The following is a 13,459-nucleotide window of genomic DNA, read 5'->3' on the forward strand; positions in this document are numbered from 1 at the left end:
GATATAAGGTGGATAAGGAGAAGTTACAGTACTGGCAAGAAGAGGTGTTATACATAGGTCATTTGATTTCACATGAGGGAAAGAAAGTGACACCTGAGAGAGCTGAGGCAATCATGAAAACATCAAAACCAAACACAGTGAGACAGATGCAACGGGTTTTGGCAATTACGTTAGAGCCTGGGTGTTAGATTATAGTACATATAGAGGGCCATTTCTGCAAGCATTGAAGAAAACACAAGTTGGTAAAACAAAACTAGAATGGACTGAAAAAATGGAGGAAGGATTTGAAGAATTGAAAAAAAAGCAATTTGTACAGCCCTTATTTTAGGAATTACCAATTATGGGGAGGAATTTTACTTGTTTTCAGACACAGATGGGTCAGTAATGACAGCAGTGCTTACACAAAGAACCACATATTACAGTGGGATTTTAGACACAGTTATGAGAGGACACTTCCCTTGTGAACAATCTTTGGAAGCCTCATCATTTGCAATTGAGAAGTCCACAAATATTGTCATGGGCTGCTCTATAACTCTTTTCATAGCGCGTGCTCTATTTGGCATTCTAGAGAAACCCAAGGGCACATTGACTTCTCAAAGAGCTTCAGCTTATGAGGTAATGCTTTCTAACCCAATGATTAAAATCGTAAGCTGTAAAATAGTGAACCCAGCAACGTTCATAGCTGAACCCATAGAAGAAGGTGATCATGTGCATGACTGTGCCAATTATGTTGAATTTTATGATGATATACCCTGTGTGATGGAGAATTCTTTCGCGGGAGGAGAGATTCTTTTTATTGACGGGTCTTTGAAAATTGATCAGACTAGTGGGGAAAGGCATTCAGGCATTGCAGTAGTAAGACACAGATTAAATGGAGAATTCTAAGTAGTAGCAAGTGCAAGGCTACCATCTCATTTTTCAGCATAAGCAGTAGAATTAGTAGCGCTTATTGTCGCGCTTGAGAAACGTGAAGGGCAGGAAGTGATAGTGTACAGTGACTCCACCTATGTGATGTCAACCGTACATGCAGTGTTGGCACGTTGCAAGAGGAGGGGCTACCTCCACGCAGATGGCTCTACAGTGCAGCATGCACCCTTATTAAGGCACTACAACTCCCAGTAGCCATAGGGGTCATTAAATGTGCAGCACATACTTTATCCTTTGCAGGAACAAAGCCGCAGATATAGAAGCCAAAAGGATTGCATACTCTGCAGAAATTTCAAGTTTGATACTGAGAGTATAAGGAGAATTCAGATACAACTGTGTCAGTACAAGAGGGGTTTAATAAATTGTCTGCAGGGAAGTGCACCACAGGGAGATCAAGAACTTTGGAAACAAAGGGGATGTTCTTTATCCCCACAGAAGCATTGTGGTAACAGGATAGCACCGGAAAGCCAGTGATGCCAGTAACATTATTGAAAGTCACGCTTGAACACCTGCATTACCCTGTGCATGTAACTAGAGAAAGTCTTGCTGCTAGTACTGCAGAAGACTGGCTCATTCCTTATTTATTGGAACACGTTGCATTGTTTATGGTATATGATATATGATATGATCAGGCATTTATAACGTGCCTATACAAAAGTGTTTCAAGGCACGATGCAGCAAGGGAGGGGGAACAGAGGGAAGACAGAACTATCTTACTAGGCCAAGTGTCATTCAGATCGTACAAGTGCAGGGGAAGGGGGAAGAGGAAAAGTGCGGAGTGGGAGGGGGGTTGGGTACAGTTCAGTACATGGGGAAAACAGAATAAATAAAACAATATGAGTAGGGCCAGCTGGTGGCAAGTGCAAGGGTAAGTGCAGACATCAGGTGTCAAATGCTGGTAGGGGACTGTAGGGATAGAGAAAACAGTCCCCAAGTGCGGGGGTTGCCAAGGAGGCAGGGCAAGTGGTAATTGGCCGGGGGAGGTGACCTAGGGCCAAGATCAGAGGGTGGCCATGTAACCAGTACAGTTCCGCTAGGAATTCAGCAGGGGAGAGGAGAAGAGAAAGCAGAAGGAAAGAGGAAGGTTTTGAGGTGCTTCCGAGAGGCAGGGAGGCTGTTCCAGAGGGATGCCACAGCCGAGGAAAGAAATCTACCACCAACTCGTTGCTTGGAGAAGCGACTGACACTGGGGGAGTTGGAGGCGGATTAGCGAAGAGCTCGAGAAGGAAGATATTTAGGAAGAGAGAGTTGAAGGTATTGAGGCCCCAGACCAGAGAAGGGCTTGTGGACAATGCATAGGGTTTTGAACTTATTCCTTGCACCCACTTGGGGCCAGTGAAGAGATTTCAGTCCTGGAGAGATAGGATCCCTGGGCTTGAGGCCCAGGACAAGTCTCGAAGTCTTGTTCTGGATGAGTTGCAAAAGGCGGAGAGTAGAGGCAGGCAGATTTAGAAAGAGGCTGTTTTAGTAGTCCAGCCTAGAGACAACCAAAATTCTGGAGACAGTGAGCTTCTGGGGGAAGGAGAGGAAAGGAAGAATACCTCTGAGGAGGTGCAGCTGGTAGTGTGACTTCTTAGAGACATCAGAGATGTGCGGAGAGAAGGAGAGCGTGGAGTCAAAGATGACCCCCCAGGTTTTTCACCTCGCAAGTGGGAGCAGGAAGAGGGCCAAGAGCCGCCGGCCAGAGAGTGACCGGAAAGGAGGGAGCGGGTGTGCCGATGAGGAGAATCTGTCTTACTGGCATTAAGGCAGAGATCATTGGAGGCACACCACTGCTGGAGAGCAGACAGAGAGATGAGAGATGGAGAAGACGTGGCTGAAGGTAGCCTAAAAATGAGTTGATTGTCATCCGCATAGCACTGAAATTTGGGGCAGAGAGCGGCAATGTGGTGGGCAAGAAGTGCCAGGTATTGGTTGAACAGCCGGGGGGTAAACCCCTGGGGGACACCACAGGTAGAGATGGAGATAGAGGAGAGGAAGGACCCAAGTTGGATCTGGGAGGGTCAGAGAGGAAAGAAGTCGGCCACGCCAGGGCCTGACCAGTGATACCCAGGTTATTGTTATAGTGAATTGTGCTGTGTGTCAAATGTTTAGTGCTGGGCATACACTGAGAATGATTAGAGGAGTAATACCTTGACCAAATGGTCCATTTCAGCATTTGTATATCGACTATGTCGATATGCTGCAGACATGTAATGGATATAGGTATTTATTAGCAGTGGTGTGTTCCTTTTCCAGGTGGATCGAGGTGGGTCCGTGTACACACCTTGATGTCAATTTCACAGCAAAGTTTTTAGTCCACGAAGTATTCCCGAGGTGGGGTGTTTGAAGTACTAGTTCTGATAATGGGCCACATTTTTTCAATGGGCCTCATTACGGGTCCAGCGGTAGCTGTGCCGGAAAAACTGGCAGGCTGCCCCCGGGCGCATAATACCATTCCGCCTCCATGATTGCCAGAATCACCCGGGCATTACAACCTGGTGACCCGGTAATTCCGGAGGTGGAATTCTGTAAATCCCCATTCCCATGGAGCCCCATAGGACTCCATGGGGATGGGGTCCCTGGAAACACTGGTTCCGTCTATGACAGAGCCAGTGTTTCCATGTCCGCCTGCAGGCGGGTGGTGTTTATCCCGCCAGGTCAGACCTGGCGGCAGTGACACCTCCAGCCTGCAGGAATCAATCAGCCAGTCCGGAAACAACGGTGGCAGCGGTTTTACCGCCACTGTTGTTTCCGGACCGGTAGGGTCGTAATGAGGCCCAATGAGTTATTTGGGCAAATAGGGCTTTTATCAAGTATAAAGCACAAGTTATCTTCTGCGCATCACCCACAAGTGAACGGGATATGTGAGAGACTCAACGGCCTCCTCAAAGAAAGCATTGCCAAGATTAAATTGACTTTGCAAGAGGGATGGCTGTATTACCTACCCCTGGTCTTATATGCCCTTCGGAATCAGCCAGGATCGGACCACCTCACCTTGCACGAGTTACTGGCACGGCATTGAATGAGAATGCCCCTTATCCTTTCGTCTAGGATTAGGAGTGTAGCTAAAACTTTAGGTGAGGGGATGCATGATTATTTGATATGTATGACTACAAGTATTTCTCTCATTTCAGATCAAGTCAAGCGTCAGGGAGTCCATCTAAGAACACAGAAGATTATTCGACAACCAATCCAAGTGAACTATTTATTACCACCACCTAAGTTATATGTTGGAGACCTAGTCCTGATTAAGAATTTCATCAGGAAGTGGCACGAACCATGTTTCCATGGCCCATTTTGTGTTGAAGAAGTGTCCCTTTCTGCAGTTAAAGTACAAGTAAGTAGCAGCCCCAGAAGGCTGAATAGGGGGCTCCAGAGCAAGGAGAAAGTGGAGGGTAGTCTAGCCCCCCCACGGACACACAAGGGGACGAAAGAGAGTCTCCAGCACTCGCCCACACAAAAAAATAGAGACTCGGACCCCCCCCCCCCCACGAGGTGGGTCCGAAACAGCACAGTCACTCAGGGAATAGACCGGGCCAATAACGCACAACAGACCCGGGGGGGACCGCGAAGGCCCCCAGAGGCTCAGACCCCCAGACACACATAAAGACCCCCAACCTCGAGTGCCAGCGCAGGGGCAAGAAATCCAAAAGGCCCAAGGAAACAGGACATACCTCACCCCAACACTCGAAAAGCGGCGGGGCACAAGATATTGCAAAGGGGCAAATGAACCCTCACAACGACACCAGGGCCTGGTAGGCCCGAAGAGTGAACCTCACCAAGAAAGTGCTCTGGGCAAAGAAAATACACACATGTCCAAAGCCAGGACGAGGCAGGGGTCACAGGCTTTAACTAAAAATAAAGGAGGGTCCAAACAGACACAAGATCTGACCCACATTTGGGGAATAGGAAACACAGGAATAAAGCAATCAAACAAACAGAAAAGAGACCCTATTGAGCGAAATGAAAATTCGGATATGAAGGGGGAATTGAAACAGGCAGTACAGGATCTAAAAAAAGACATTGAATCCCTAGATGAGAGGACGGACAATTTAGAAAAGACGGTCCAGAACATGGACGAAGAGGCGACCCTGCAAGCCGAGGCACAAGACCGCCTCGCACGTCTGGCGCTGGAACTCGAAACACAATGCGAAGACTTGGGAACAGATCTAGGAGATTGAACATACACATCAAAAATATGCCGGAAACCATATAGGACAAAGATCTCCATACAGCAGTACAACAAGTGTTCCAAGACATATATTGAAGGACGACTCCAGGGAAGACATCCACATCAACAGAATAGACAGGGTAGTCCCTCAGCGAGCAGGGGACCCCGGGTCCCGCCCCAGAGACGTCTTAGTGGCCATGACAAGCTACGTACAAAAGGAACGAATATTGAGAGAGGCCAGGGCACTGGAACAAATAAGAATGAACGGCAAAGACAATTTACTATTCCAGGACTTATCACAATCCATGCTCAGAAAGAGAAGAGAAATGAGCCAGCTGACCAAAATCTTATCTGAAAAACAAATTCGATACAAATGGACATTCCCCTTTGGCCTTCTCTTCTCATGGGAAGAAAGACAACATCGAATCACAACATGCGAAGAGGGCCGAAGGATCATGGGATGCCAGGAACACGAGCCAGATCCTACAAAAACTAGGGAACCCCCAAAACAACGAAGACAGCCGAGGGGGTGGCAAACGGTGAAAAGAAGAATGAGACTCCAATCACGCAACCTAGACTAAAATGAATGTCCCAGAAAAAGAACTCCAAGGCAGGCCAGGAGGGAGAGACTACAGGAACACTAGCACTTCAGTAAGGACAAGTGCTGAAAACTTAGCGCGGGAGAGCCACGGGACCATCCTGGAAACCCGCCACAAGCAGGCTATAGGAACACCTGCGAACTGTCACCCTGAGATGTTAGAGGGCATGGAGCAAAGGCGCAACGCCGGAGCAACCATAGGGCCCATGGCCCTCCTCAGGGACAATGTTGGGGGGAATGGAAGGGATGGGGGAGGGGAGGGAGTTCATGGGCAAGTTTGGGAGGGAATAGACTCAATCACCGGCTCGAACGCACACCTTTGCGATCCACTGGATGGTCCCTGCAAGGAACCTCAAAAACACAAGAAAGAATGGGGTTGAAAATCTTAACTTTTAACATCAGAGGGCTGAACACGCCCGTGAAGAGGAAAAAAAAACGGAACACTTCTTACACAGAGAAAAGTTTGATATAATAATGCTCCAAGAAACTCATATACAGACGAAGAGGAAGAATCTACTCCGGATAAGAGGATACAAACAGATTATTCAATCCAACGATGAAGAAAAAAAAAGGTGTACTCATTGCTTTTGCCAACCACCTGCAGGTCCAAATCAAGAAATCTCTAGCAGACAAAAACGGCCGCTATGTGTTTGCGAAGATCCAGATAGACAATCGCAAAGTGACTATTGCAACCCTATACGCCCCTAATACGGGCCAGGAAGGATTAATCAAAGCAACTGTTAACAAGCTTGAAAACTTTGCGGAAGGAGAGGTGATCCTGACAGGAGGCTTCAACATAGCGTGGAACCTATCAGAAGATCGCTCGAAACCAAAAACATCAACAGGGGGCCCCGTCACCAGCGCTCAGGCAGGCGATGCAGAAACTAGCACTAGAAGACGTGTGGAGAAGACTCAGAGGATCTATCGACGGATATACTTATCACTCACACATACACGATACAAGCTCTAGGATAGACTACATATGGGCTTCAGGAGCCTTACTTGGAGAAATTCAGGATATCGAAAAAGGCACTATATCACTATCAGACCACGCACCATTTTGGATCACCCTCCCCAAACTGCGAAACCATTCAGGGTTATGGCGATGGACTCTCCCTGGAGAAATACTACAAGATATAGTGACAAGAGAAACTATCAGAGAAAAAATAGACGAATACTTTGAGCACAACGATACCCCGGACGTCTCCCCGAGCACCAAGTGGGAAGCCTTCAAAACAGTGATAAGGGGTCAATTAATAGCTTTAAAAGCTCGAAAAAGTAAGCTCATACACAAATGGGAAGACGAGCTGGGGGAAAAAATTGGAAGAAATAGGGGAAGAAATGACCAAGAATACCTCCAGAAAATTGAAGATAGCATACCGACACATTTAGAGCCAGATAGACCTGATAAGGACCAAAAGAGCCGAAACGCAATTACTGCATACAAATGGTATGCGATGAAATCAAATAAAGCGGACAAGCTACTAGCACGACAACTAAAAGGCAGATGCCAAGACCAAGCAGTGAAAATCCTGACAGATGGACAAGGAGAAAAGAAAACACAAACGAAGGACATAAAAGAAGTTTCCGAAAATTCTACCAGAACCTGTACACGTCGCAGCGGCCGGGCAAAGAGGCACAAATGGCATTTCTGACAGGGGTAACACTCCCAACAGTAACTCCATCAGAAAAAGTGGCCCTCGACCAACCAATCACGACTGAGGAGGTAGGGAAGGCAATAAGAGACCTCCCCAAGAATAAAGCCTCGGGGCCAGATGGCTTTATTGCCGCATTTTATAAAACATACGCAGACACATTAACTCCCCATTTAACCACTCTATTCAACACTTTCAAGACAACGCGTAACATCACCGTATCAATGAATGACGCAAAAATACTAGTCTTCCACAAGAAAGGGAAAGACCCTGAAAAACCGGGCTCATATCGCTCAATCGCCCTAATCAATGGCGATGCCAAACTCTATACAAAAGTCCTGGCCAATAGATTAGCTCCCCTGCTCCCCAAACTAATCCACCAAGAACAATCAGGCTTCAGCCCCAAAAGGAAAACCCACAACAACATACGACTAATAATTCACCTCATAGAGAAGACCGGAATCATGGAAATCCCCTCGGCAATAATAGCGTTGGATGCGGAAAAAGCATTTGACCGGGTAGAATAGTCAATGCTATTTGCTACATTATGGAAAATGGGCATGGGAAAGGACTTTATCGACATGATCCGAGCCAATTATAATTCTCCGATGGCCAGAATCGCAGTCAACGGTGAACTCTCAGACCCAATCAAAATAAGCAGGGGAACGAAACAGGGATGCCCCCTATCACCCCTGCTCTATGTAATCTTCCTAGAACCCCTCCTAGCAAAGATTAGAGCAGCCCCGGACATTGGGGGCATAGAAATGGGAGGGCACACGCACAAGACGGCGGCATATGCAGACGACATTTTGTTGACCTTAGCAGATCCAAGCAAAACGCTTCCTCATCCAGCAAATAGACGACTACGGAGCAATCTCGAGGTTGAAGATAAATAAGCAGAAATCATCAGTAATGGCCCTGGCGGGAGACAAAGAAGAAATATACAAGACAACTAAAGACCTCCAACTACAAAAGGCCGAAGAAGGAGTGAAATATCTGGGAGTTACCTTGACACCACAGATTCAGAACCTCTACAAAGGAAACTACCCCAAACTCTTGGAAGACATAAAAAGCGATTTGCTCAGATGGAACCCACTGTCAATCTCATGGTGGGGCAGAATAACTGTCATCAAGATGACGATATTACCCAGATTATCCTACTATTTCCAGGCTCTCCCCATCCGTGTCCCCGAGCATTTTTTAAAACCCTCTCCAAAATCATCACGAAATACATATGGCAAAACAAAACTCTGAGATTATCACAACAGGCGCTCACTGCACATAAATCAGACGGAGGAATGGCGCTCCCCCACTGGAAGAAGTACTACGAGGCGGCACAACTGTGGGTCTTACACGAATGGATCACGGATAACTCAGAAAAATGGTGGGAGGCACAGGACAGAACGGTTGCAAGAGCAAATCTGCTCCACCTCCTATGGAGGAAAGCCGAACACAGACACCATTACATCAAACTTAGCAAAGTCATGAGCTCCACCATGGAAATATGGAACAGAGCAACAAAACAAAAAACCCTAACGATAGATCCCGCCCCCTTCATACCACTCTTCGACAACCCAGACTTTCCCCCAGTCAGGAAAAAGGATCCTTTAAGAAATGGCGCAAAGCGCACTGCACAAAAGTGGGAGATATGATTGAGGGACATCAGATCAGATCCTTCCAAGAATGCCAGGAACTGCTGGGCCTTACGGAAAGGGACAGATACCAGTATGAGCAACTCCACCACTGGCTCACAACACCAAGAATAACAAAAGCATGGACTAGAGACCTCACCTAATTTGAGACCTATATTATGACCCAAACGGGGGAAACAAAATTCGTATCCACTCTTTACAAATTCATTAATGCCCAAGAAGAAAACATACCTGGCAGTACATGAAAAAGTGGGAAGTAACCCTAGGGAAACAAATCACGAGGGACCAATGGTCATACCTTGGCAAATAATCCCGAGATGGACACGGGCAGTACAAACGAGGGAAGCCTGGACAAAAGTGATGATTCAATGTCATTATACGCCAGAGAGAATCCACAAAATGTTCCCAACCACGCAGAGGAAATGCTGGAGAGGATGCGACTCATTGGGAACTTTGAGATATATCTGGTGGGACTGCATAGAAATACAATTATTTTGGCAGGAAGTGAAAGCACAAATGCAGGCAATCTTTGAGGGCACGGCCAACCTAGGAGAAGAAATTTGGATGTGCGGCATGTGGGCCCCCCGAGATGAGTCCTTTACAAAGACAAAAAAACGCAACTTCATGGGCTTCCTTATAGCAGCGTGGTTAGCCATAGCGCAAAAAATGAAACAAAAGGCCCCTCCAACCACTCAAGAATGGCTTTGAAGGATTTGGACATATGTAGCTATGGAGAGGATCACGTATAATCTTCAAGGAGACAGAAGTTCACCACGGATTGGGGAGAAGCCATTGGATTCCTGCAAAGCAATTACATACAGCAATGGTGCCCCCACAACATCTGCATACTTGATATGTTCACAGCCTAAGCTAAAAACATCTAAGGATCGCAGAGACAGTGCAAAGATGTTAAAACCGGTGAGGAGGGAGGGGGCTGGTGAGGGGGGGGGTTTGAGGGACACTGTTGAGTCCTGAAGTTCATGTTTGAAGAAATGTCAATAAAAATCATTTTTTTTTAAAAAGTACAAGTAAGTAGAGCTTGGTTGTACCCAAGCAATGTGAAGGTTTATAAAGGCAACAGCTTCCCTTCCACGATTGCTGATCCAAAAGCAAGACAAGAAGAAGTTGTTCTGCATGTGCAGACCGCACGATGACTAAGAAGAAGGATGATAAAACGAGTGATTAACGCGTACTTTATTTGGCCTGGAATTCAATAGACATTCCTTATATATATTTTAGCAGAGGGTGTGAGGACTTGCAGAGAATTCCAGGAATTTCAAAATTAACTTTTAGAAATATATTGAAGCAGAGAATAATGCATCAGAGTTATGCCTAAACGTCAGTTCTTGATCAGAAATTGGAAAGAAGATCATTATCCAGATTAATTTTGTGGAGAATATTTGTTTTAAGTGATAAAAACACATGGCACCTGCTGACTGTGACGTCCTTCAGCTTGTGGTTGCCGTCTCTGTGTGCATAATTCAATCTTAATGCCACTCCACTATGCCATGAATACAGTAAGGGCTTTCATTTCAAAGGAGTTTTCAGAACACGATGCAAAGTGCCTCAGTCATCTTGCAACATGTACTACTCAAGGATAGTTTCAATGAAGTTGGGCGACTTTGTGATGGAGATCAAAATGGTTGTTTCCATATTAGGATGACTATGTCAAGACCACACAAATGGAAAGGGTCCTGGGTGGAAGAGCGAGATGCTTGTATATCCTGCTGCAGGACAGGATGAGGTGATCACATCAGGGCAATTCATTCTCTTCATTTCTTCTATGATCTAAATAGCAGGATCATCTGGCTGTTGGGACCAAGCTCAAATGTTGATCTATGGATGAGTGCATACCAAAAAGGGATGGGAAGAAGGAATGGTATCCTATTCAGCTCATCTTCTGAAGATGGACTACGTGCAAGAAGTGCAGAAAGTGAATGATGGATGCTTAAAGTCATGGGCCATGCACTCCAAACTATTTACATGGGTAGAAGATGAATCCGGCCCATTAGTTGTAATCCCATTGGTTAATGCAACAATATGCTTCTGAAGACCTGGAAGGAACCATGTGGGATATGACAAATAATGCAGGACCGCAATTGGCATCCCCAGAATGGGAGGATGTACAGCCATCCTTTGGTTCGATATTGGGCTTCTGGTTCTAGAGCCTATATGAAGTTGCCCAAAGATTGGGGTGGAGTGTGTTCCTTGGTGCTCATTCATGTTCCAGCATTAGTGATTCCTCAGAGACACCTCACCTGAAAATTGGTGAATTTCTAAAGGTGGATGCCCATTTGAGTAAAAGAAGAACACTTGAACTTCTCTGATGGACAAAAAGAGAAAAGGATTTCTCAGCCAAATCGATAACGGGGTATAATACCATTCCTGAGGAACACAAGTTGTTCCGCAAGACTGCCATGATAATGATAATTATACTCGTGCCTGGAATTCAGAAATTAGCAAATGCAAAATGATTACAAATCACCAGATGGGAGCTTTTGCAGACAATCAATGCTACCATAAAGGGATTCAACAGCAATAAAAAAGATCTGAGGGTCATACGACTGATGACCCTCCAGAATCGATATGTCTTTGATATGATCACAGCGATGGAAGGAGGAGTTTGCGCCAAAATCAGGCTATCATGTTGCACATTCATACATTCTCATGATATCCAGAAAGAAAACTTGACAGAGGCCATAACGTTGTTGACAGACCTGCATGCCAAGATGGAAGACGAGACAGATGACGTTGAAGATGACAATTAGTTTGACAATTGGTTTGCCTCTTTGTTTTCTTGGATTCCACAGTGGTTTGTGAACATATGGAGTAATACTTGTGATAGTTATGTTTGGATTCTGTGTAGTCAAGATGGTGATTGCCCAATGCAAGAAAACGGCAAAGAAGGTGATAGGAATGAAGATTATGATCGATGTCAAACCAAAAGCCAAGGATCTGACTAATGACGCTGTCAGGAAATACATAGAGGCCAGCATCGCAGCACCTGAAGGAACGAAGCTCTTTTATCCAAAGAGTCATAAAAAATACATTGGATGATGGGTCTATTGTACCCCGAATGGACAATGTAACTACATGACCTGGAGTGTAGATGAACATGTCAAATCAGCAGGCAACCTGAGGGGGGTGATGAAGATATGGACACCAAAGAAACATTTTTTCAAGAGAAAAAATCAGGATGTGGAAATGACTGAGGAGGTGGTCGAGGACTGGACCAGAGGGGGGAAGGTAGAGGAGCAGCTGTATGCCCCTGCAGGAATCCCTGCCCCCCTACCTCCCATTTGTTGGAGACCGGATATTGTGCCGTGTTTGACACCAGTAGTTAGGCCAAGACTGCAACTTGTGTTTGAAAGAACATACCCGTTGAGACAACCCTACCAAATGTATCCCCAAAGTGATGACAACCTAATGGGGGAACTCCCTGAAAGAATGTGAAAAAGAGCAAAGAAATAAGCTATTGACATCACAAGAGACATATACAACGTCCAGAGATACTGGCTGAAGAGAATGTATGGATCCTACAGAAACTAATGATGAAGTAAAGAATCAAGAGAATCTTTTAAATATGAAAAAGATTACTGACCTGCAAGTAGATTAAGACCTAATAGAAGCTGGCTATATGTAGTGAATAGAATGCAGGCAAAGCTGCCATTGTACAGAAGCTGGACATCGGTATCATGAATTTAGTAAGCCAGGACCCATGACGAGGAAAGGGTGTAGGGGTACAGTTAGGCATCCTCACTCCCAGCCCTGCCCCTATGTTGCCTATATGTTGGGAACCAGAGATGGCATGTGCAGTCCCAGTCAGTACACCAATAACGCAGAGAACCTTCGGATGAAGTACTAGAAGAAATGTGCATTTGAACAAAGAAAGAACCTGATGATGTCACATGAAATATGAGTTGACATATCTAGAGGCTGAATGACGAGAAGAAATGTAACAGTATTGTCTAGGAATTGAAGAACAGATGGTACAGATGAGCAACATTTCGGGATCGAGATGAAAATGCTCATGCTACAGAAACGTTGAAGAATATGTAAATCATTTTACACGTGTACAGTTGCTTAAACGCAAGTAGGGATAAGTATCCATGAGGCTTGCTATGTAGTAAATTAGATTGCCGCGATGCACCAATGTGTATACACAGGAATGTATATAACCTGGATGATTCTACAAGGCACTTTAGCAGGCCTGAAACTTCATGAACAAGAAAAAGACTTTCAAATGAAGGGCACAGTTGGAAATTAGCGATGGCAAGGAAAGTTTCAGAGAAGATGGGGCTGGCCCAGAACCAAGTAGATAAGACCACAGTGAAATTGATGCCTGTCACGAAGGCTAGAGCGAATGTGAAAAAGGAACACACTTCTGTTTGAAGCAGCATGAAAAAACACTGCATGGTTCTACAGTTCATCATTTAATAAGATTAAATGCTGCAAATGGCTCAAAAAGAGTGGT

This window comes from Ambystoma mexicanum, chromosome 9, assembly GCF_040938575.1.
Source record: "Ambystoma mexicanum isolate Mex_15411 chromosome 9, UKY_AmexF1_1, whole genome shotgun sequence".
NCBI lineage: Eukaryota > Metazoa > Chordata > Amphibia > Caudata > Ambystomatidae > Ambystoma > Ambystoma mexicanum.